Source organism: Mustela nivalis (genome assembly GCF_964662115.1).
Source record: "Mustela nivalis genome assembly, chromosome: 19".
NCBI classification, from domain to species: Eukaryota; Metazoa; Chordata; class Mammalia; order Carnivora; family Mustelidae; genus Mustela; species Mustela nivalis.
This window is the reverse complement of record NC_139038.1, coordinates 15,514,872-15,539,807: the sequence shown is the minus strand read 5'-3', so window position 1 is coordinate 15,539,807 and position 24,936 is coordinate 15,514,872. Positions and strand designations below refer to the sequence as shown.

Below are 24,936 nucleotides of genomic sequence, written 5' to 3'. Positions count from 1 at the left end.
CCTTATTTAGCTAATATAGTGAGATATTAATGAGTAAAATAAGGTACTTAGCCCAATTATGAAGGGAATTTTACCTACACTCCAGTTTATTGTGAAAAAAAAAAGTATTTGGTATATATTTTGATGAGAATTTGCAAGAAAAAAATTATTATATAATATAAAATTTATCCAAAATTTTTAAATAAAATAAAAATAGAACTACCCTATGATCCAGCAATTGCACTACTAGGAATTTACCCAAAGAATACAAAAATACTAATTTGAAGAGATTCGTGCACCCCTGTATTTATAGCAACATTTTTTTACAATAGCCAAGTTATGGAAAGAGCCCAAATGTCCATCAGCTGATGAGTGGATAAAGAAGATGTGGTTTGTGTGTGTGTGTATGTATACACATACATAAAATGGAATATTACTCAGCTGTATAAAAGAATGAAATCTTGCCGTTTCTAATGACATGGATGGAACTAGAGAGTACAACGGTAAGTGAAATAAGTAAAAAAAAAAAGACAAATACTGTATGATTTCACTCATATGTGTAATTTAAGAAACAAAATAAGTGAACATGGTGAGGAGGAGGAGAAAGGAAACCAAGACACATGTATTTTCATTTCTTTTCTGGAAAGCATCTAGGAGTGAAATTGCTGTGATATTTAACTTTATGAGAAACCACCACATTTTCCAAAGTGTTTTACCATTTTACATTTTCCAACAATGTATGATTGTTCCAGTTTCTACACTTCCTGGCCAACAATTGTTTCAGTTCCTCTCCTTCCTTGTCATTGTTTTTAATGTTAGCCATTCTAGTGGGTTGGAAATGGTAATTCATGAGTTTAATTTGAATTTCCTTTTCAGAAAACATCCCCCATCATATTAAATTAAAGCTATTCATTTGAGTCTTACTTATATGGTACAATGACATTTAATTTTAAAATCAGCTTTGGTTTTATACCTATAGAAGCAGCTATGAGAATAAGGCATTTATAAGGAAATACTGCCCCAGTGTTCCATGTCTTGCCTTCTCTGAGTTGTTAGAACAGAGATGTGTTGAGCCATTGGTCTTTTCATTGACCGTTTCTCTCTTCTCATCCCAGGACTTGATGGAAGCCAAGGAAAAGTTCTGGGGATTATGCCTGAACTTAGCACTTGTGATTGTTGGAGCACGCCTGGCTGTGGACAAGGGTGTGCAAGGGCACAGGTGTTAAGGAACTGTGTGCTGCTTGTGTTCTGATTTTTGGCAACTTGACTCTACCCTTGGGGTCAGTTTGTTTAGTTAAACTGATGTCATCATAATGACTTCACTTGTGACATTTTTATCAAATATATGAATACATACATAAAGAATGGTATGAAAACAAGAATAAGGCATTTATATCTAGTTTTCTATTTGTATATTAAGTTTCATTATAATAAAAATAATACAGGTCAACATTAGAGGGTCATAATTTTTCCTTTACAAGATGTAAGTGCATTTCTTAAGTTTGAACAGCTAACCTAGCCTACACGTCTCTACTATTCTAGTCTCTGTCCAATTTTCAATAAGTTAATTCAGCTACAGTTTTTTTCATCTACATTTACAACTTGTTTCTAGTCACCTTATTTGGATTCAGGTGTTTCTCAAGCCTCAATTAAAATTTCAAAAAGCATACTAAACTAGGTTTTTCTCATTGGTACGTTTTATTGTGTTAATGTTTATTGGTGTAATTCTTGGAATGTAATTTTATTCTTCATATTATGATTGTCACAGCTGAGTGTGGGACAAACTCAAAATAGCTCTAAATACCTCTTTACTAGGTGCTGAACAATATTTTGTTCAGAATGTTTTGGTAATATTAACTTTGGGAGATATATATGGCTTTTGAAATTTGGTCTTGAAGCTAGATGAGTAATGGGCTAAAATATTTTAAAATTTATTTTTAAATTATAGATGTATATAACCATATTATCAAGAGTTTGGAAAATACAAGAAAATAAAAAGAATCACCCTTACTCTGGTATCCTAACACATCCATGATCATTTTGTAAATTCATTTTCAATATTTTAATATTATATGTTTTTGCATGGTTATGCTATAGGATACATTGTTTTTTCATAGACTTGACAATGATAATTTTTAATGATACATAATTTTATATTATGTACAACTGCCATAATAATAAATAAAAACAATAATAACAGCTGTAGCTAAAATGTTCTAAGCTCATACAACATGCCTATAAATACCATAGATTATTTAATTTCTCACAACTTTATTTTACTTAGCCACTCTACCTCAAATTGCTTCCAAATTTTCACTGTCTTTATACAGATGACCTTTCTTTAAGTTGAATTGATTCCAAAGTGAGATATTTCCAGAAGTGAGTGAGTCATAAGACATGAACATTCTTGTTGCCCTTGATACAAATTGCCAATTTTTATCCCTGAAGGCTCATATAAAATACAAATGTCACTAAAAGCACAAGAAAGTGCCCATTTTAGTGTATCTTTACCAGCATGAGGTATTGTAATTTAGTAGGTTTTTTTTTTACTATTTTTAATAGATAAAAGACCTCATCCTTACTTGTCAAAATTCAATATCTTTCTTTACGTCCATTTATTATCTCTATTTCTTTTCTAAATCATCTGTCCATTTCACCCATTTATTTATAGTGAATGTTTCTTTTGTCAATTTGATGGTCTGTTTACTTATTTTTTTTAAATCATAAAAATAGTAAATGGTTACTTTTGAAATAAGATGTGAAAAACTTTCTTCACACCCATGCTCCATACGCTTATTTATTTATTTATTTATTTATTTTTAAAGATTTTATTTATTTATTTGACAGACAGAGATCACAAGTAGGCAGAAAGTCAGGCAGAGAGAGAGGAAGCAGGCTCCCTGCTGAGCAGAGAGCCCCACCAGGGGCTCAATCCTAGGACCCTGAGATCACGACCTGAGCTGAAGGCAGAGGCTTAACCCACTGAGCCAACCAGGTGCCCCATACTCTTTTTTTTTTTTTTAAAGATTTTATTTATTTGACAGACAGAGACATAGATAGGCAGAGAGACAGGCAGAAAGAGAGGAGGAAGCAGTCTCCCTGCTGAGCAGAGAGGCCGATGTGGGGCTCGATTCCAGGACCCTAGAACCATGACCTGAGATGAAGGCAGCGGCTTTAAACCACTGAGCTACCCAGGCGCCACCCCCATACTCTTATTTAAAGAAAGAATTACTGTGAACAACTTGGGGCATATTCTTCTAGATACAGACACACAAAGTAGATCTCACTTCCTATTTTTACACTTTAATGTATCATGGGCTTCTATGCTAACACCTATGGGCTTACCTTAACCTTTTTCATGGTCTCACAGTGTTTTATTTCACAGATATATCACCACTTATTAATGAGCCCTTGTTGGCATGTAGGCTCCTTCTCAAATCTGCTATGAGCTCCTTGCTTAATTAAAAAGCGAACTTGTATCATATCCTGGTAACATTTCCTTCCTGAGTTTTCCTCATAAGCCTTTGGATTTTGGTAACTTTTCACATTCTATTTAAAATTTGGAAGTGTTAAATGTCTATTTATTTCCTTTTTTCCCTCAAGATGTCTTTTATTATTTTCAGCTCTATCCTGGGCTTCACAGTGAGGCAACATGTCATTGATGGTCAGAAACTCAAGAATGATCCAATAATAGTGCATGTCTCGAGTACTATGAAGAGAATCAAGTTAAGGGGAAGTGAGAGAAAGCTCCACAGATAAGATGATATTTAAGCTGGATTTTGAAAGGTAGGGAAGAGGTATAGAGTCAGAGAGGAAAAGGGATGGGGGTGGAGGGAGCCAATCAGAGAGGGGAACGGCCCTGGTAAGAGCCAGACAATTAAGATGGTATACTTTGTTCAAGGTATGGTGAGTTAAGACTTGGCTGGGCTGTTTTGGAAGAGAGTAATAATAGTCACAATAATGTTAAGCATAATATTTAATTAATGCTCACAGAAAACACAGGTAGGTGCTGTAATTGTCCCCATTTTACATATGAGGTGGTTAAGACTTAGGAAAAATGATTTGCTCAAGCTCATATAGCTATTGAAACAGTCAAATTTAGGGTCTGGTCCAACTTTGAGTGTGCTTTGTTCATTAGCATCAGGCATCTCATCAGTGAAGAAAGTGGATAGTCCAGGTTGGGGAGGCACTTGCTTGTCATGTTAAGATTGGACTTTTTCTTAGAGACCAGAGGGATCCACTAAAGATTTTGGAATAACAACCAAATCTTGTTTTTAGAGTGACTTTGGTGGAGGCATGACAATGGATTGGTTGGACAGGAAGAGAAAGAGGAAGGAAGGAGAAAGGGAGACAAGGAGGAAGGCAGGAAATCAGCTAGGCACTGTTCACTAAGATTTTAATGATTGCCACACACTGGGTTCAGCAATTTCTGTTGCGAGAGCCCAGACGACAACTGTGGAATTGAAAGGAAGTCACCCACAGATTCTTAGAAGGTAGAACCAATGAGGTTTGCGATGACTGGCTTAATGTGGATGGTGAAGGCGTATGAGGTTTTGATGAGAAAAAAGAAATCTGTTTTGCGGTGCATACACTGAGTCTGTCTGGTGCGCTGTATCTTGGAGGTGCATGGCATCTGTCTGGATAAGACTAGAAGACATCTGGAAATGAGTGTGGTGCTAAGAAGATGGATTTGGAAGCAGGTAGAGAGCAAGCCATTGAAGCTTTGTTAGGAGATAGTATCTCAAAAGAAAAAAAATAAAGGGAACACAGACCAGAAGGCTGAGTATCGCCTTCACAGGTAGACACTGGAGAAGCTGCTAGAAGTGGAGAAATAAGGGGGCTGCAGAGAGTGCCCCTGGCTTCACCCAGCATGCAGGAACCAGGGGTCCATGGTCCGGAGTAAGCTGACTAGGCTTGCCTAGGAACTTCCATACACGGCACTGAGGGTGCAAAATGATGAAAGAGACTGTGTCACTTGGAAGGAAAACATGAAATTCCAGGAGAATAAGGTCAACAATCAAGGAAATCATCATCAGGGATGGATAATTCAGCAAACTAGATGAAAAGGTTTAAAAAAATTATTATTGTGGTAAAAAAAAACACATGACATTAAATTTACCATCTTAACCATCTTTAGGTGTACAGCTCAGTAGTGTTAAAATATATACAGATCTCTAGAACTTTTCATCTTGCAAAACTGAAACTCTATACCCATTAAACACTAATTCCTCCTCCTTACTCCCCTCCCCACATGCTTTTATCTTTCTACTTAATGTTTCTGTGATTTTTACTATTTTAGATATTTTATATGAGTGGAGTAAAAAAATATTTGTATTCTTGTGGCTGTTTTATTGCACTTAGCGTATTGTTCTCAAGGTTCATCCAGTTTTAGCCTGTGAGGGAACTTCCTTGTTTTTTAAGCTGCATAATATTCCATTGTACATATAAACCTCATTTTAACAAAAGATTTTATTTATTTATTTGACATAGAAAGACACAGTAAGAGAGAGAACACAATCAGGGAGAGTGTGAGAGGGAGAGACAGGCTTCACGCTGAGCAGAGAGCCCAATGAGGGGCTCGATCCCAGGATCCTGGGATCATGACCTGAACTGAAGGCAGAAGTTTAACTGACTGAGCCACACAGGGACCACATACCTCATTTTTTTTCCATCCATTCTTCTGTTGATGGACATTTGGGATATATACCCAGAAATGAAATTCTTGGCCATATGGGTTATTCTTCTTCAAACTTTTTAGTTTTCACAGAAATGGAACAGAAAACCCTAAAATTTATATAGAACCAGGGAAGACCCTGAATAGCCAAAGGAATATTGAAAAAGAAAACCAAAGCTGGTGATGTCACAATTCTGGATTTCAAGCCATATTACAAATCTGTAGTCATTAAGACAGTATGGTACTAGCTGGCACAAAAACAGACACATAGATCAATGGAATAGAATGGAAACCCCAGAAATGGTCCCTCAACTCTATGGTCAACTAATCTTCAATGAAGCAGGAAAGAATACAGTGGAAATAAAGACAGTCTCTTCAACAAATGGCTTTGGGAAAATTGGACAAGCACATGTAGAAGAATGAAACTAGACCATTTTCTTATACCACACACAAAAATAAACTGGAAATGGATGTAAGACCTAAATGTGAGCCAAGAATCCATCAAAATCCTAGAGGAGAACACAGGAAGCAACATTTTTTTACCTTGGCCACAGCAAATTCTTGCTAGACACATCTCCAAAGGCAAGGGAAACAAAAGCAAAAATGTGCTATGGGCACTTCATCAAGATAAAAACTTTTGCAGAGCAAAGGAAACAGCTGACAAAACTAAAAGACTACCTACAGAATAGGAGAAGATATTTGCAAATGTCTTATCAGATAAAGGGCTAGTATCCAAAACCTATAAAAAACTTATCAAACTCAACACCCAAAAACCAAATAATCCAGTCAAGAAATGGGCAGAAGACATGAACAGACATTTCTCCAAAGACGACATACAAATGGCAAAAAAACACATGAAAAAATGCTCAACATCAGGGAAATTCAAATCAAAACCACAATGAGATAACACCTCACCCAGGTCAGAATGGCTGAAATGAACAATTCAGGAAACAACAGATGTTGGTGAGGATGCAGAGAAAGGGGAACCCTATTACACTGCTGGTGGGAATGCAAACTGGTACAGCCACTCTGGAAAGCAGCATGGAGGTTTCTCAAAAAGCTGAAGATAGAGATACCCTATGACCTAGCAATTGCACTACTAGGTATTTATTCAAAGGATACAAACACAGTGATTCAAAGGGACACATGTACCCAATGTTTATAGCAGCAATGTTCACAATAGCCAAAGTATGGAAGGAGCCCAGCCATCCGTTGACTAGATGAATGGATAAAGAAGATGGAGTATGTGTATATATACATATACATATACATATACATATACATATACATATACATATATATATACAATATATAATGGAATACTACTCAGCCATCAAAAAGAACGAAATCTTGCCATTTGCAACAACATGGATGGAACCAGGGTATTATGCTAAGTGAAATAAGTCAGTCTGAGAAAGATAAATATTATGATTTCACTCACACGTGTGGAATTTAAGAAACAAAACAGATGAACGTAAGAGAAGGGATGGAAAAATAAGATGAAATCAAAGATAAACCATAAGGAACTCTTACCCATAGGAAACAAAACAGGGTTGCTGAAGGGGAGGTTAGGGGGAGCTGGGGTAACTGGGTGATGAGTATTAAGGAGGCACTTGAAGTAATAAGTACTGGCTGGGCGTTCTATGCAACTGATGAATCACTAACTCTACCTCTGCGATTAATAATACACTATAGGTTAATTGATTTTAAGTTTTAAAAATCCCAATGCCAAGGCTGCACTCAGACCAAGTGTATCAGAATTTCTGAGGATAGATTATGGGTACTGGTATTTTATGAAACCCACTAGGGTGTTCCAATGTGCAGGCAAAGGTCAAGAACCCCTGCTTTAGGAGTTTTGTTAGGGAGACGCCAATAATGTTTGCCCAACTACTGATTATAGCTCTCAGCCCACTGGAGCTGGCTTGAGCCCCGCCCAAAATTCAATAAATCTAAATACAGGGTTGGGAAGGATGGGGCAAGAGAATCTGAAATTGTAAATGTTTCTCCAGTGATTTTTTGTACACAGAGAAAGAGGTTGGAGAACTGCTTGATTCCCATGTTTACAGACTGATTCAGAAAGCTGGCTGCTGTGGAACAGTTTCCTTCTGTTTCCTCTCCCACTTGACATATTTGGACAGATAAACAAGGATACTTTCTCTCTCTCTCTCTTTTTTTTTAAATTTTCAGCTTTTTAAAAATTGTGTTACGTTAGTCACCATAAAATACATCATTAGTTCTTGATGCAGTGTTCCAAGATTCATTGTTTATGTACAACACCCAGTGCACTATGCAACACGTGCCCTCCTTAATGCCCACCACCAGGCTCACCCATCTCCACACCCCCTTCCCCTCTAAAACCCTCTGTTTGTTTCTTGGAGTCCATAGTCTCTCATGATTCATCTCCCCTGCCAATTTCTCCCAATTCGCTTTCATTTCCTTCTCCTAATGTTCTCCATGTTATTCCTCAAGTAAATGAAACCATATGATAATTTGCTTTCTCTGCTTGACTTATTTCACTCAGCATAATCTCCTCCAGTCCCATCCGTGTTGATAGAAAAGTTGGGTATTCCTCTTTCCTGAAGGCTAAGTAATATTCCATTGTATATATGGACCATATCTTCTTTATCCATTTGTCTGTTGAAGGGCATCTAAGCTCCTGCCACAGTTTGGCTATGTGGACATTGCTGCTATGAACATCAGGGTACTTGTGGCCCTTCTTTTCACTACATCTCTATCTTTGGGGTAAATACCCAGTAGTACAATTGCAGGGTCATAGAGTAGCTCTGTTTTTAATTTTTTGAGAAATCTTCACACTGTTTTCCAAAGTGGCTGTATCACCTTGCATTTCAATCAGCAGTGTGAGAAGGTTCCCCTTGCTCTACATCCTTTCCAGTATTTGTTGTTTTCTGCCTTGTTAATCTTTGCCATTCCAACAGGTGTAAGCTGGTGATTTTGATTTGAATTTCCCTGATGGCTAATGATGATGAACATTTTTTTCATGTGTCTGCTAGACATTTGTATGTAACAAAGATATTTTCTGTTCTTGATCTGTTTAGATGAGTAGTCCTTTTCTTTCAGTCAATAAATGTTGATGGAACACTTATTCTATGCCAGAGGCTATTCTAGTTGCTAGAGGTATACCAGTCAAAAAAGAGGCAAAGAGTCATGACTTTGTGGAGCTTACATTATGGTGGAGGGATGATTAACAATAAATCTAGTAGATAGGTAAAACACGTTACAATTGATAAGTGTTTTGGAAAAAAAGAAAAAAACTTGAGTAGGGTAAGAAACTCATTAATGCAAGACAAAGTCATGGCTTCCCAACAATGCCCATGTCCTAATGCCTGGGACCAGTGAATATTTTACCTTCAATAGCAAAAGGCACTTTGCATATATGATTAAGGAGACTTTGGGTCAACCCAGGGCAATCACAAGGGTCTTTTTAAGGGAAAGAGGGAGGTAGGAGAGTCAGAGTTGGAGAAGGAGATATGGGTGGCGATGGAAGTAGGTGTGAGAGAGAGTTGAAGATGCCACAGTGCCGACTTTGAAGACGGAGTGTCCATGAGCCAAGGAATGCAGGTGGCTTCTCAAAGCTGGAAAAGGCTCTTTCTGGAGCCTCCAGAAAGAACGCAACCCAGCTGACACCTTGATTTTGGTCCTATAAGACTTAACTTGGATTTTTGACCTCCAGAAGATAATAAATTTGTAAGACAATAAATTTTGTTGTTTTAAGCCACTGTATTTATGGCAATTTGTTACAGCAGCAATTAGAAATTAATAGTGGGAATAGGCACAGAGAATAATATAAGATAGAGTGGGTTAGCCTCAGTGAAGTGGACATTCAGCAATGGTTTGCAGGAGGTGAAGGAGCTGGCCGAGGGGTTAATTGGGAGAAAAGCATTTCAGGCAGAAAGAGAAGAGTAAAGGCCCTAAGCGCTGTCTGCTGTGTCTGAGGCTCTGGGAGGCAGCCAGCAGAACAGAGAAAGTGAGGGAGAAGTAGGGGAGGAAGCCAGAGTGTTGATAAGCCTGGGTCAGCGCAGATCATGTAAGCCATTGGAAGTCTTTGCCAGGACTTTGGCTTTTGTTTTGAGAAGGAAATCACAAGCAGGTTCTGAGCAGAGAAGTGACACAATCTATGTTCTGATTCTAAAAGATTCTGTGGCTGCTGAGTTGAAGAGACTGGAGGGCACCCAGGTGGCTCAGTCGGTTAAGCAGCTGCCTTTGTTCAGGTCATGATTCCCAGGGTCTTGGGAATGAGCTCCCCATCAGGTTCCCTGCTAAGCAAGAAGTCTGCTTTTCCTTCTGCGCCTCCCCTTTACTCTCTCTGTCTCTCAAATAAATAAAACCTTTAAATGAAAAGAAAAGGTATTGCAGAAAGATTTGAGTAGAAGCAGGGAGACCATAGCAGCATCTGGGTGGGAGATGACCCTGCCCGGGGTCAAAGAAGTGGTCAGATCCTAGATACTTCTTGAAGATCAAAAGGATTTCCTTCCTATTTCATCATTCTTGATAATCTTATATATATATATATATATATATATATATATATATATAACCATATATATATATGGTTTGGGGGATTCTTTGTTATAACACCTCATTGATTTTTTTCCCTTTCAGTTTTGATTAATGAGGAAATGAAATTAAGTTGTTTGCGTACTTTATCCAAGGTGGTGTCACATTGGCTAAATCAAATCAATACTTGAGCAAATGTGAAATTACAGCTTCTTTAGCATGGAACATTCTAGGTATCATTATTGAAGATGTCATCTAAAAAATAGTCTTTAGGGGCGCCTGGGTGGCTCAGTGGGTTAAATCCTCTGCCCTCGGCTCAGGTCATGATCTCAGGGTCCTGGGATCGAGCCCCGCATCGGGCTGTCTGCTCAGCAGGGAGCCTGCTTCCCCCTCTCTCTCTGCCTGCCTCTCTGCCTACTTGTGATCTCTGTCTGTCAAATAAATAAATAAAATCTTAAAAAAAAAAAAAGAGTCTCTTTAAAAAAAAAAAAAAGTCTTTAAAAAACAGCTGTTCTTGGGGCGCCTGGAGTCTCAGTTGGTTGAGGATCTCTCTCTGGCTCAGGTCATGATCTCAGGGTCCTGGGTTGATGGAGCTCTGCTCAGGCTCCCTGCTTGGTGGGGCATCTGTTTTTTTCCTCTGTCCCTCCCCCCAGCTTGTGCGCCCTCTCTCTCTTAAATAAATAAATAAAATCTTTTTAAAAAACCCAGCTGCTATCATTTCACATTACTTGCTATTTAGGCACTTTGAACATTTCTCATTGGAAGGCACATAAATAAAGCAGACTACCGGCATCTGTAATGGATGTAGCATTTGCAATTGGACTCTGCATGACGCCTTCCAGAGTTGTAGTTTTACTAATGAAGTTTCGAAAGCCGCTCAGCTAATGACTTAGGTAACCAGCTACCCAGCATTACAACTCCGTGCTTTTTTTTCCTCCACTCCTCAAACCTGGTCACAGTGATAAAAACTTGCAATGCTTTTTTTTTTTTTTTAAGATTTTATTTATTTGAGAGAACACAGAGGTAGAAGCAGACTCCCTGCTGAGCAGAAAGACCAATGTGGGACTTGATCCCAGGACCCTGGGACCTTAGGCTCACCCTTAGGCATGAGCCCAAGGCAGACGCTTAACCAACTGAGCCACACAGGCGCCCCTGGTCATTCCCTGTTGATGGACACTTGGTTTATTTTCACTTTGGGGCTACTGTGGAAAACGTTGCTATGAACATTCACGTACAAAGGTTTGTATGGACATATGTTTCATTTCTCCTGGATATAAACCCAGGAGTGCAACAGTTGGATCATATGGAGACTGTACATTTAACCTTTGGGGAAACTGCCAGACTGTTTTCTAAAGCCGTTGCATCCCCACCAGCAATGTATGTATCAGGGTCCCAATTCCTCCACATCTTCACCAAATTATTATTTGTCTTTTGTATTATAGTAATCCTAGCAGTGTGAAGTGATAAAACATATATATATATATTTCAGTTAGTGACAGTGTGTGTGTGAGGGGGCTGCTGGGGTGGCTCGGTTGGTTCAGCATCTGAATCTTGATTTCAGCTCAGGTCATGATCTCAGGGTTGTGAGATCAGCCCAGTGTGGGGCTCTGCACTGGACAAGGAGCCTGCGTGGGGTTCTCTCTCCCTCTCCTTCTGCCCCAGTCCCCCCGCCAACTCAAGCTCGCTGTCTCTCCCTCAAAAAAAAAAAAAAAAAAAAAAGACAAAACAAAAAAAACAAACTCTCAGTTAATCACAATGGGAATTTAGTTATTTAATGCAGCCACTAATTTAATGTCACCAATAAAATCTAAGCAGTTATATCACAAAACCAGGGTTATAACCAGTAGGCACGTGTTAATAATCTATACAACTTAACATTACACCAGAAAAGTAATTGAATATGAAGTTTCCCTTGATTTTTGGTGGTCATCAAATTTCAAGGCAGAGGTTACCAATAAAATTGTAAAGAACAGATTTTAACTATTATCAATAAAATGGTAGAAATTTAATAAGACTTTTAGTTTTCCTATCAGGCTGAAAATTTAAAACATCAAGCTGGCCCCAATCTGTAAAAAATGACAGAAAAATATTTGCAATGAATGGGCAGGTTATTTAATTGCAATTGTTCTGGAGGGCTACTCACTGCTGGCGAACAAACAAACACACTTTGAGATTAATTTCTCAGTGCAAAGAAGTCTTCGTAAATACTGTGATAATATAAACTTGAAATCAAGACAATGACAGAAAATAATACACAAGTCAATTTTATTTCTGATCTGTTTTCATAAAGCTTTCTGGCACCAAATGCCCAACAGTGTTCCTCAATATAAAACTAAAGTAAGAAGAGTAAAATGATCTACTTGCTGACTTTCTTTTACAGAATTATCTTTCACTAGGACAAGACTCAAGTTCCATGAACTTGCTTCTCTAGGGTGTGATTAGCTGAGCACTAAATTTATAAACTGATAGGACCCCTCAAAATGCTGAACACAATTTTCAAACAGAAGCAAAATTTTCCCTCCAATTGTTTGTTCCATGTGCCATGTTATTCTTGAAACTTACATGGTTACCAATAGGAAAAGAATTAGGGACGTTCTGAACATATCTTGTACTTTTTTTCAAGGCTAAAGTGCAACGTATTTCCATATTTTAATAGGAAGAAACATCAAACATATATAATAAAGGAACTGAAGTGGTAGTAAAATAAATTTTCAAAAAAACACCTCTTTAAATATATATTTGAAGAAGGGCACCTGGATGACTCAGTCATTAAGCACCTGCCTTCGACTTTGGTCTTAATCCCAGGGTCCTGGGATCGAGCCTCGAGTTGGACTCCCAGCTCATTGGGAGTCTACGTCTCCCTCTCCTTCTATGGGTATATTCACTCTATCTCTCAAATAAATAAGTAAAATCTTTAAAAAATAAGTATTTACCTGAAGGCTACAGAAGATCAATTTAATTTTTCTTCAGTGAAATCTGTAAGTGAACCAAGTTTTCATAGAACTTGACATTTTGTTTGTTTTCTTTTTCCCAGGATCAGAAATTCCAACATTTGAAGGAAAAAATAGAAAAATAATAACATTGTGTGACAAATAGAAATTAAGTTCATAAGGAACCTTTTTAAAAAAATGAAATATTATGAGCCAAACTATGGAAAGAACCTAGATGTCCATCAATAGATGAATGGTTAAAGAAGATGTGATATATATATATATATATATATATATATATATATATATATCTATATAGTATATAGTATATATAGTATTCCATTTTATATATATACAATGGAATGTATATGCAGCCATTGAAAAGCCCAAAATCTTGCCACTTGCAACAACGTGGATGTAACTAGAGGGTATTATGCTAAGCAAAATAAGTCAATCAGAGGAATACAATTATCATATGGTCTCTCTGATATGAGGAATTTGAGAGGCAGGGCGGGGGTCGTTGGGGGGCAGGCAGGGAAAAAAATGAAACAACATGGGACCGGGGAGGAAAACAAACCATACGAGACTCTTAATCTCAGGAAAGAAACCGAGGGTTGCTGGAGGGGTGTGGGGAGAGATAGAGTGGTTGGGTGATGGACACTCCGGAGGGTATGTGCTATGGTGAGTGCTGTGAACTGTGTAAGACTGATGATTCACAGATCTGTACCCCTGAAGCAAATAATACATTACAAGTTAATTTTAAAAAATGAGATATTATGGAAGAAAATACCATGAAAATAATAATAACAATATGAGAATGTTTTTTTAAGCACAGTAAATTTGAGCTTTGGTCTTCACGAAGATAACAACTTATATAAGGAAACTATAAATATATAATACTCCAGGGAAAAAAGTCAAATTACATATTATTTGACGTTCTGTAGGCCTAGAAAACTTTTGAGGGGAGGAAAAAGAACAGCCAACTGAATCTTCACTTAAGAATACAGACCTATGGGGGCACCTGGATGGCTCGGTTGGTAGAGCGTGGGACTCTTGATCTCATAGTTGTGAGTTCAAGCCCCATGTTCGATGCAGAGATCACTTAAAAACAAAATCTTGGGGGGAAAAAAGAAGAAAACAGAACTACAAAAAATTGCTGGGTCAAAAGGGTGCTCCAAATGGAATCACTAGTCTGTGAAATCATACGACTTAGATATATTTTTAAAATAAAAGAAAAAATACTAAATAATTATAGTTACTTCCAAAAAGGAAATCTTAAATTAAGAGGATAAGATTCTAATAGTGTAAACGAGCATGGCTCAGAAGGCAAACCAAACAATGTATCCAAGATTCTGTCCATAAAAGTAAAGACATTACATCTTTAATATTAAGGAAAAAGGCTATAAAAAATTCATTCTCAGACATGGTTTTAGTAAAGGCTCATTTGGGCTACTCTGTGGGTCCGTAATAAAGTTCCATGGGTTTGTGCACTTTCCAGCATTACTCGCTGGCCAATTCCAAAGAAAAAGAGCCACTCAATACAGTGCACTGCCCACTGGTGTTGCTGCGTAAATGGTATACTCCTGCTTGTCACTCACTGTGTCGAGGATCCTTTGCTTCACGTTCTTCTAAAGCTGACCTCACAGCCAGGAACTTGGATAAGGGATTAACAGTGGTTTATTCTTGTCTGTGCCCCATCATCTTCTTCAATCAGTGGGAGATGAGACCTGAACACTTGGTCTGTTCACTAGCACTATCCAGTACTGGACCGACTGCCACTAACCCTAACCCTAACCCTAACCCTAACCCTGTTACCAAGCTCACACCAGGAGTCATCAGATGTCTTGGTCCGTTTGGTACTAGGTCCTGCTAACAGTGAGAACTGTCACCACGGACTTCGGCTCCACTCCCATTATTCAGGCTGTTGTTTCTTGCCTCGCTGTAATCTGTCCAGTCCTTCCTCAGTGCTGTCACTGAGTGCTTGCTGATTATGATGCTTATTGACGCTGGCTAGTTCTCTCTTGATGAAGTATGAGATCATCATACTCTCTTCAGAGTATACTCACCACGACTTGGATAAATTTTGCTGATAAGTGCATCAGTGTTTGGGGCTGGCCTTAGTGATCTTTTAGAAACTAGCTTTTCCCAACAGGGAGGATATTCTTTGATTGCTTGCTTTAAAGACTTATTTATTTACTTTAGAGAGAAAGAGAGAAAGAGCACACGTGGGAGGGGCAGAGGGAGAAGGAGAGAGAATCCCAAGCAGACTCTACACTTAGCATGGAGCCTGACTTGGGGCTCGATCCTAGGACCCCAAGATCAAGACCTGGGCAGAAACCAAGAGTTGGACACTCAGCCAACTATTCCGCTTGGGCACCCCAGGACATTCTTCATTGCCACCTCCAAGGGCTGTAATAATGCAATCTGCACAAAAACGGTGTAAACACTCTTTTGAAGTCATGGTGTTCTGCAACATATCCAAACAAATTGGGCACAATAATTCACTGTGTAGACTTGGAGATGAAACCACACTTTCTAAGCCATCTGTTATTGCCTCCTCAGGTGTTCCTTGTAATTCCTATAAACTGAGTTCCCATATTCTGCTTAATGGTCGAGTTCCATTTGCTGCATGGCCTGAGATGTTGTGGCTCCTGCCCCAAGTCCAGGAATTCTGGCCTCAGCCAGACTCAGATTCAGGTACAAGGTGCGCCCTAATGAAAAGTGGCCTTAAATGAAAGTCAGTGCTAGATCTGGTGTCTGAAATTTAGGTAAAGCTAAGAGGCATCTACTCAATTTTTTTTTTTTTTTTTTTTTTTTTACCCAGAAGACTATTTGATAACTGACTTTCAAATCCTGTATCTATAGGAATCATAAGAGTCTGAAGGATAACTTAAAATTTTCAACTAAACTACACTGAAGTAATACTCATGAATTTGGGGATTTGTGAAGGTCTCAGGACTGGACCTGTGAATGCCAAGAATCTACCCCCCGTCCAAATCCTAAAGTTGCCTTGTCACAGAGACAGCAATTTATAAAAACCTTGTCATCAGCCATCACCTAGCTTCACTGGCAGGGCACTCACTGAGCCATTCATTTGTGCTTGAGCGTCACTGCCGCAGGAGACTCAAACAAAGGCGAGATATTTTTATAGTCTTTGCTTCTCCATCCGGGAAGCCTCTGTGTTCTGAGTTTTCACTCCCCATCTTGAGAACGTTCCTGATGGCTTTTATGCCGCAAACCTGGGGAGAGAGGAGTGCAAGTGGTATTAGAAGATAACGTAAGAGGTTAAATTTGTAGTTCAGATAAACAACTGATCATTTTTAAGATCCCCCCATTATTTGTTTATCTGACATACAAATTTAGCAGCACATTCTGTATTTATATTTGCTCAATTTGACAACCCTAAGTGGAGGATAAAATTTATAGTTACCCTGCTTCCCCGCCCCAGAAGGCTTTTGTGTGGGAGACTACAAACCAGCTCAGAGAGACCGTTGAGGATGGAGGAAGAGTTGGAGTTTGGGGGATGGCCTCTGGGGTTGGGTTCAGGGAGGGTCTGAGGCCACAGGGCTCAAAGCCCTGCCAAATAACCTTACACGGCTGTGTGACTCAAGACAGGGAACAACAGGGGCAAATGGGTTTTGTCGGACACCCTTCAAGTGACTGGCTCAGAGTACGTGCTTTACGGAGCAGTTAGAACAAATGAAGAAATATGTTTCTGGAATTTCCACAGCAAATATCAAAATAATACTCACTGTATTTCTTTTTTTTAGATAAAGATTTTTTTATTTATTTGACAGAGATCACAAGCAGGCAGAGAGGCAGGCAGAGAGAGAGGAGGAAGCAGGCTCCCTGCTGAGCAGAGAGTCTGATGTGGAGCTCAATCCCAGGACCCCGAGATCATGAGCAGGGCTGAAGGCAGAGGCTTAATCCACTGAGCCACCCAGGCGCCCCAAAATAATACTCATTGTATTTCTCACAAAGAAGTTTCTTTTGGTCCTTCCTGTCCCAAGTGTCCGGGGATTTGCTCTCTTAGGACATATCTACTTCGGCACCATGCATAGCAGTCACAAAATCCCTATAGCATCAATTTTACTGTCCAAACTACAGAAAAGTACATACTATTTGAGCACCACAGAAATATCACAGTACCATCTAAAAATGGTTTCAGCCTGCTTTTAAAGCATTCTCCATACAATATTTTAGCACAGCTGAGATATTTGGAGATTCCCTTCGAGGTTTGTGATGAGGAATGTGACCAGTATTTTTCAGTTTATTCAGCCTAATCCTACATGATTAATAATACAAATCATTCCTGTACCTCTAGGTACATGTGTGGTTTCGAATATGGTGGATTCTTAAGATAGACTGTGAAGAATGGAGATTGAATGTTCTTCCTCTGCTATGAGCAAGTGTCCCAGAAAGATGAGATGAATGGAGAAGTTCATTCAGCCTCTCCGAACTTCAGTTTCTCATTTGAGCTCAGACTTAAACACCACTAAGGTTCTTTCCAATATAAAGAGAATGCTATTTGCTATTCAAAGACCTGGATTTTAGTCCTGGCTTTTCCAGTTATTAGCTGTGTGACCTTGGGAAAATTATAAAACCTCTTTCAACCTCTGACTTCTCACTTGTAAAATGGAGATAATAATATTTCCCAGATTGTTCCAAGGGTCAAATAAATCAATTTATGGGGTAATACTTTCTAATAAACTATGAAGTAATACATTAATGCAGAGGTATCAATTTTCATTTTTAAGAGTAGCTGATCATAGGGGTGCCCATGGGTGGCTCAGTGGATTAAGCATGTGACTTTTGGTTCTGGCTCAGGTCATGATCTCAGGGTCCTGAAATGGAGCCCCTTGGCACACTTTGAGTGCTCAATGCAGAGCCTGCTTGAGATTCTCTCTCTCCCTCTGCCCCTCCCGACCATTCACGCTAAATAAATAAATAAAATCTTTTTTTTTTTTTAAAGAGTAGCCGATCATAAAGCAAAATAAAATAAAACAGAGGGTGCCTGGGTGGCTCAGTGGGTTAAAGCCTCTGCCTTCGGCTCAGGTCATGATCCCAGGGTCCTGGGATCGAGCCCCTCATCAGGCTCTCTGCTCAGCAGGGAGCCTGCTTCCCCCTCTCTCTGCCTGCCTCTCTGCCTGCTTGTGATCTCTGTCTGTCAAATAAATAAATAAAATCTTAAAAATAAAATAAAATAAAACAGGCTTTTTGGGGTTTTGGTTCTTCAAAAGTCATGAAGACTGGAAAGTTATAAATGTACTAACTGGGCCTTTACAGCAACAGAGACTCAGTTTAAAATGTTCATGACTCGTGGTATACAAAATGGTGCACTCTGGGAATGCCTGGCCATGGTGAAGCACCAGAGCCTATCAGCTCTGACGCAGAGGGGCACTGAGCGGACACTGAGGCGCCGCCGGGGGCTTCTTGGAGCACTGGTTTCCAGCAAGGCATGAAACATGACTCGTCTGGTGGCTGTGAAACATTTTGCTTCATGGGACTTTAAAAAATCCTACTTCTCACTGGGGGCAATCCCTAAAGATTCATATTACATACAACAATTTTGATGGACTCTAGAGTGTGTGGGGAGTGGATGGAGGGAGGGATGGGTGGGATGTTTGGGGAGGGAGGGATGATTCTAAGTAGAAAGAGATCTGCTAAACTATTCCATGACCTGAGGAACTTAGGCATGCTGAAATGAAGTTCAAAGTACCAGCAGCACGGACTGACACTCATGGTAACGCATTTTCTTCTACCCAGAATCTGTAGACTGCTCCATGGGGTCCCAGCATTCTTTAGAAGCTGCAGTGGAGCCAAGGGACACGTCCCAAGGGTTTATTAGAGTTTGGATTTATGAGTTGGGTGGCATTATATAATATTGTAACAGTCTGGGACATATAGTTATTAATCCATGTCAATTAGTTAATTAATATTGAGTTATTAGTTATCAACTAATTGATCAGCCTCTCGTGGGAGCCTACTGTGTGCTAGGCTTTGTGCCAGGAGCTGGAAACACAAAGTGTAGTCGGACTTGTCTTGACCTCAACTAGCTCATGGTGCGGTGCAGAAGAACGATATAACAAGAGATACTGTACTTATAACGCAAGGTGTTAACTGCATACATCTGGATTCTACCACTTCTGTTTATTCTTTCTGAGTCTCGGTTCTTATCTGTGAAAGGGAGTAATAACACTTCCCTTACAGTATGTGCACAGTTGTTTGTATAGATCCTGGCTTCCTGATATGTGCTGCTGCCCCTCCCCCACGTGGAGAATGGCTTGGCTATGGGAGAAGGCTGTACTCTCTCTCTCTTTTTTATAATTTTTTAAGATTTATCTATTTACTTAACAGAGAGAGAGGTAACACAAGCAGGGTGAGTGGGAGAGGGAGAAGCAGGCTCCACACTGAGCAGGAAGACTGATGTGGGGCTCCATCCCAGGACTGGGATCATGACCTGAGCCAAAGGCAGACACCCAACAACTGAGCCACCCAGGTGCCCCATATGCTCCCTTTTTGAGGGACTGATTCCATATGGCTTTTTCAGGTTACAAGATGGGCAACCTGAAGACTGGGAGACTTCTTGTGAGGAAATCTAGTATCCAGCCAGCTACTCTGTTATTCTTGGGGTCTTTATTTCTCTCTCTGATTTCCATCATCACAAATCTTCTTTGGGTTTTGATTGGATCCATTAGTCACCATTCAATAGAAGATCCACAACCGGAAAACTCGGTTAGATAGGAGAAGACTCACCATCCAATATAGAGGACCCAGCAAAGGTGCAGACTCTGGCCCAGAGAAGTCTGTCTAGCATAGCTAGACATTTTTTCCAAAGGCCAATATGAATAAAGGCTGATATTTTTCTAAGTTTTAATTCCAGTTAGTTTTATTTTAATTCCATACAGTGTTATATTAGTTGTAGGTATACAATATAGTAACTCAACACTTCCACACACCACCCGGCACTTATCACAAGTGCGCTTAACCCCCACCACCTTTTAACTCATCCACCTTTTAACTCCTCCACTTATCCACCTACCCTCCGGTAACCACTTTGTTCTCTGTAATTAAGAGTCTTTTTCTTGCTTTGTCTCTCTCTCATTTTTTCCCTTTACTGTGTGTTTTGTTTCTTAAATTCCCCATATGAGTGAAATAATATGGCATTTGTTTTTATCTGACTGACTTATTTTGCTTAACATGATACTCTCTAGCTCCATCCATGTCATTACAAATAGCAAGATTTCATTCTTTTGTATGGCTGAGTAGTACTCCATTGCATACACATATGCCACACCTTCTTTATGCATTCATCAGTTGATGGACATTGGGGTCTACATAATTTGGCTATTGTAGGTGATACTGCTATAAACATTGGTGTGCATTTTATCCCTATGAGTTAGTATTTTTGTGTTTTTTAAAAGATTTTATTTATTTATTTGACAGACAGAGATCACAAATAGGCAGAGAGGCAGGCAGAGAGAGGGGAAAGCAGGGTCACTGCTGTGCAGAGTCCGAAGTGGGGCTCAATCGCAGGACCCTGGGATCATGACTTGAGCTGAAGGCAGAGGCTTCAACCTACCAAGCCACCCGGGTGTCCCAGTATTTTTGTATTCTTTGGGTAAATACCTAGTAGTGCAATGGTGGATAGGTAGTTCTATTTTTTATTTTTTTAAGATTTTATTTATTTATTTATTTGTCAGAGAGAGAGAGAGAGAGTGCAGGAGAACACAAGCAGGCAGAGCGGCAGGCAGAGGCAGAGAGAGAAGCAGGCTCCCCACTGAGCAAGGAGCCCGATGCGGGACTCGATCCCAGACCCTGGGATCATGACCCGAGCCGAAGGCAGCGGCTTAACCCACTGAGCCACCCAGGCGTCCCGGTAGTTCTATTTTTAACCTTCTGAGGAACCTCCATACTGTTTTCCAGAGTGGCTGCACCAGTCTGCATTGCCACATCCTTGCCAATACCTGTTTCTTGTGTGTTGATTTTAGCCATTCTGACAGATGTGAGGGGATACCTCATTGTAGTTTTGATTTGTATTTCCCTAATGATGAGTGGTATTGAGCATCTTTTCGTGTGTCTGTCGGCCATCTGTATGTATTCTTTGGAGAGATGTCTGGTCATGTCTTCTCACCATTTTTAAATTGGATTATTGATATTTTGGGTGTCGAGTTGTGTAAGCTCTTTATATATTTTGGATACTAACTAACCCTATAGCATATATCTCATATGCAAGTATCTTCTCCCATTCTGTAGGTTTCCTTTAGTTTTGTTGATTGTTTCCCTCACTGCACAGAAGCTTTGTATTTTGATGAAGTCCGAAGTGTTCGTTTTGCTTTTATTTCCCTTGCCTCAGAAGACATATCTAGAAAAATGTTGCTATGGCCAATGTCAAAGAGGTTGCTGACTGTGTTCCCCTCTAGGATTTTAATGGTTTCTTGTCTCTTGTTTAGGTATTTAATCCATTTTGAAATTTTTTTCATATAAGAAAGTGGTCCAGTTTCATTCTTTTGCATGTGGCTGTCCAATTTTCCCAACACCATTTGTTGAAGAGATTGTCTTTTTCCCATTAGATATTCTTTCCTGCTTTGTTGAAGATTAATTGGTCATATTGTGGCCATTGATTGTGGGTTTATATCTGGATTTTCTGTTTTGTTCTATTGATCGGAATATCCATTTTTGTGCCAATATCATACCTTGTTGATACTACAGCTTTGTGATATAATTTGAAGTCCAGAATTGTGATGCATCCAGCTTGCTTTGCTTTTCCAAATTTGCTTTGGGTATTCAGGGTCTTTCATGGTTCTATACAGGTTTTAGGATTGTTTGTTGTATTTCTGCAAAAAAAGCTGTTGGTATTTTGATAGGGATTGCATTAAATGTGTAGATTGCTTTGGGTAGTAGGGACATTTTAGCAATATTTATTCTTCCAATCCATGAGCATGAAATCTTTCCATTTTTTGGTGTCTACTTCAGTTTCTTTCATCAGTGTTTTATAGTTTTCAGAGTACATGTCTTTCACCTCTTTGGTTTGGTTTATTCAGAGGTATCTTGTTATTTTGGGATTGTTTTCATAATTTCTTCTGCTGCTTCATCTGAAAAGAAATGAATTTGTGTACATTGATTTTGTATCCTACAGCTTAATGAATTCACTTATAGTTCTAGCAGTGTTTTTGTAGAGTCTTTGAGTTTTCTGTATAGAATATCACGTCATGTGGAAATAGTGAAGTATTTACTTCTTCCTTACCAATTTGGTTGTCTTTTATTTCTTTTTTGTTGTCTGATTGCTGTGGCTGGAACTTCTAGTACTAAGTTGAATAAAAGTGGTGAGATTTGGACATGCTTGTCTTCTTCCTGACCTCAGGGGAAAAGCGCTCAGTTTTCCCCAATTGAGTATGATATCCATTGTGGGTTTTTCATGTAAGGCCTTTATTATGTTGAGGTGTGTGTCCTCTAGACCTATTTTGTTGAGGGTTTTTATCATGAATGGATGTTGTACTTTGTCAAATGTGTTTTCTGCGTGTATTGAAATGATCATGTGGTTCTTATCCTTTCTTTTATTGATCTGATGTATCATATTGACTGATTTGTGAATATTGAACCACCCTTGCAACCCAGGAATAAATCCCACTTGATCATGGTGAATGACTTTTTAATGTGTCACTGGATAGTTTGCCAATATTTTATTAAGAACTTCTGCAACTATGTTCATCACAGATATTGGCCTGTAATTCTTTTTTTAAAATGGTGTCTTTATCCAGTTTTGGTATCAGGGTAATGCTGGCCTCATAGAATGAATTTGGAAGTTTTCCTTCCTTTTCAATTTTTTGGGATAGTTTTAGAAGAATAGGTATTAACTGTTTTTTAAAATTTGGGTATAATTCCTCTGTGAAGCCATCTGGTCCTGGACTTCTGTTTGTTGGGAGTTTTTTGGTTACTAACTCAATTTCTTTGCTGGTTATTGGTCTGTTCAAATTTTCTGTTTCTTCCTGTTTCAGTTTTGGTAGTTCATGTGCTCCAGGAATTTCTTGATTTCTTCTATGTTGCCCAATTTGTTGGCTTATAGGTTTTCACAATACTCTCTCATAATTATTTGTACTTCTGTAGGGCTGGTTGTTATTTCTCCCCTCTCATATGTGATTTTATTTGAGTTCTTTCTCTTTTTCTTTGACAAGTCTGACCAGAGGTTTATCCATTTTATTGCTTTTTTTTTCCCCCAAAAGCCTACTCCTGGCTTCATTGATGTGCTTTATTTTTTTTTACTTTGTATATCATTTATTTCTGCTGTAATATTTATTATTTCCTTCCTTCAGCTTGTTTTAATTTTTCTTTGTTGTTCTTTTCCTAGCTTTTTAAATGTAAGGTTAGGTTGTTTATTTGAGATTTTTCTTACTTGTTGAGGTAAGCCTGTAGTGCTATAAACTTCCCTCTTAGAACCACTTTTGCTGCATCCCAGAGGTTTTGGACCATTGTGTTTTCATCTTTATTAAGGCTGCTGTTTTCCAAAAAGTGCAAGAAGAGGCAGTGTAAACGACTTGTAAGCTTCTGGCTGTAAGACACAGACCTGAGAACAGAACAGTTTGTTGATTTGGGGACATTCACAATAGCTACTCAAAATTGTTCTCATAAAATATGCTTTACATGGTTCCTTATTTTATCTTCACAGCAACCCAAGGAGAGTAAAGATTATTAGATTTAAGAGACAAGATAATTGAGGCTTACCGATCTTAATGAAATTGTTTCAGTGCTAGAACCAGGATATGATGTAGTAAATTCTGTGGGACTCCCAAGCCCCTATGATGTCATGGGGACTTTGTCCTCTGGGACCTAAACAGGAAACGTTTTCTGGAGTCAGTACCAGCACTAGTTATATTTGTTATCACACACTGGTTTATTTTTACCTTTAGGGCATCCAGGGAAGTGCTTATTTTGTTCCCTTCTTCACAGTGGCTAATGGAAAGCTTAAAGTCAAAACTGTGGCCCTGAATATCAAGTGTATAGGAATTCATGGCAAAGATTCCATGTCCTAGCTTTACCTGCAGTCTCCTCGTTCCTTGCCTACCATTATTTTCTCTTTCTAGCACCCTATCCCCCAGCCTTAGCTTGTTGACATGTTGTATGTATCTTTGAGAATCACCTTAAATCCTTTCTGTTTCAAAGTTGGGCATAAACAAAAACTTCCTAGTAGGTGCTTATTACACATGATGATGACTATGATCTCAAGAGCTTCCACCTATAACTCTCTGAGCCACTCATTCCATGGCCACACCCAGAGTCACACCTTTGAATGGACATGCTTCTTCATTCCAGCCTTGAACTCTAATATCTTATTTTCTGCAAATCCCTGACTTCTTTATCCCACAAACTCTTCAACCTTCTTGACATCTTTAGTGTCTTGACCTGGCCCATTAGTTTCCTCCTGGTCTCACTCCCTTTCCTAACCAAACTTCATCTCATGAGCCAGCATTCCTCTCTTCCTTGGTCCTCCTGAGGCCCCTGAGAAACCTGACTATGGCTGAAAAAGACACAAACATCAGCCCACCTTCCAGGCTTTGTGTTTCCTTGGCCTATTCAGAGAGCCTTCCTTGGGATCCTGATGAGCTATCTCTCCGGTTACTCACATGGCCTACTTTGAAAGACCTCTGTTCTTCTTGAGTCCTTCTGCAGTGAATATTTTTCAATGAGTTCATTTTATCCTTGTGGCCACAATGATTTGTTCAAGGATGCACATGAGACCAAATTAGTCCATTGAGAGAGCTTGGCTCTTATAAGAAATTCTAGTCTCCAGCCTGCTGATTAGCACCCTTAATTTCATCTGTACCCTTAATTCCCCCTTCC

At 39.1% G+C, this 24,936-nt stretch overlaps 1 pseudogene across 1 annotated transcript; it reads right to left on the bottom strand.

The window, feature by feature from the left end:
* Positions 1-14,967: 14,967 nt before the first annotated feature.
* LOC309854242 (E3 ubiquitin-protein ligase RING2 pseudogene) lies at positions 14,968-18,840 on the bottom strand (annotated as a pseudogene). Its single transcript has 3 exons — positions 18,818-18,840; positions 15,451-15,749; positions 14,968-15,233 (listed from the first exon to the last, which is right to left on the bottom strand). The product of its transcript is annotated as an E3 ubiquitin-protein ligase RING2 pseudogene (transcript).
* Between the last annotated feature and the right edge of the window lie 6,096 nt (positions 18,841-24,936).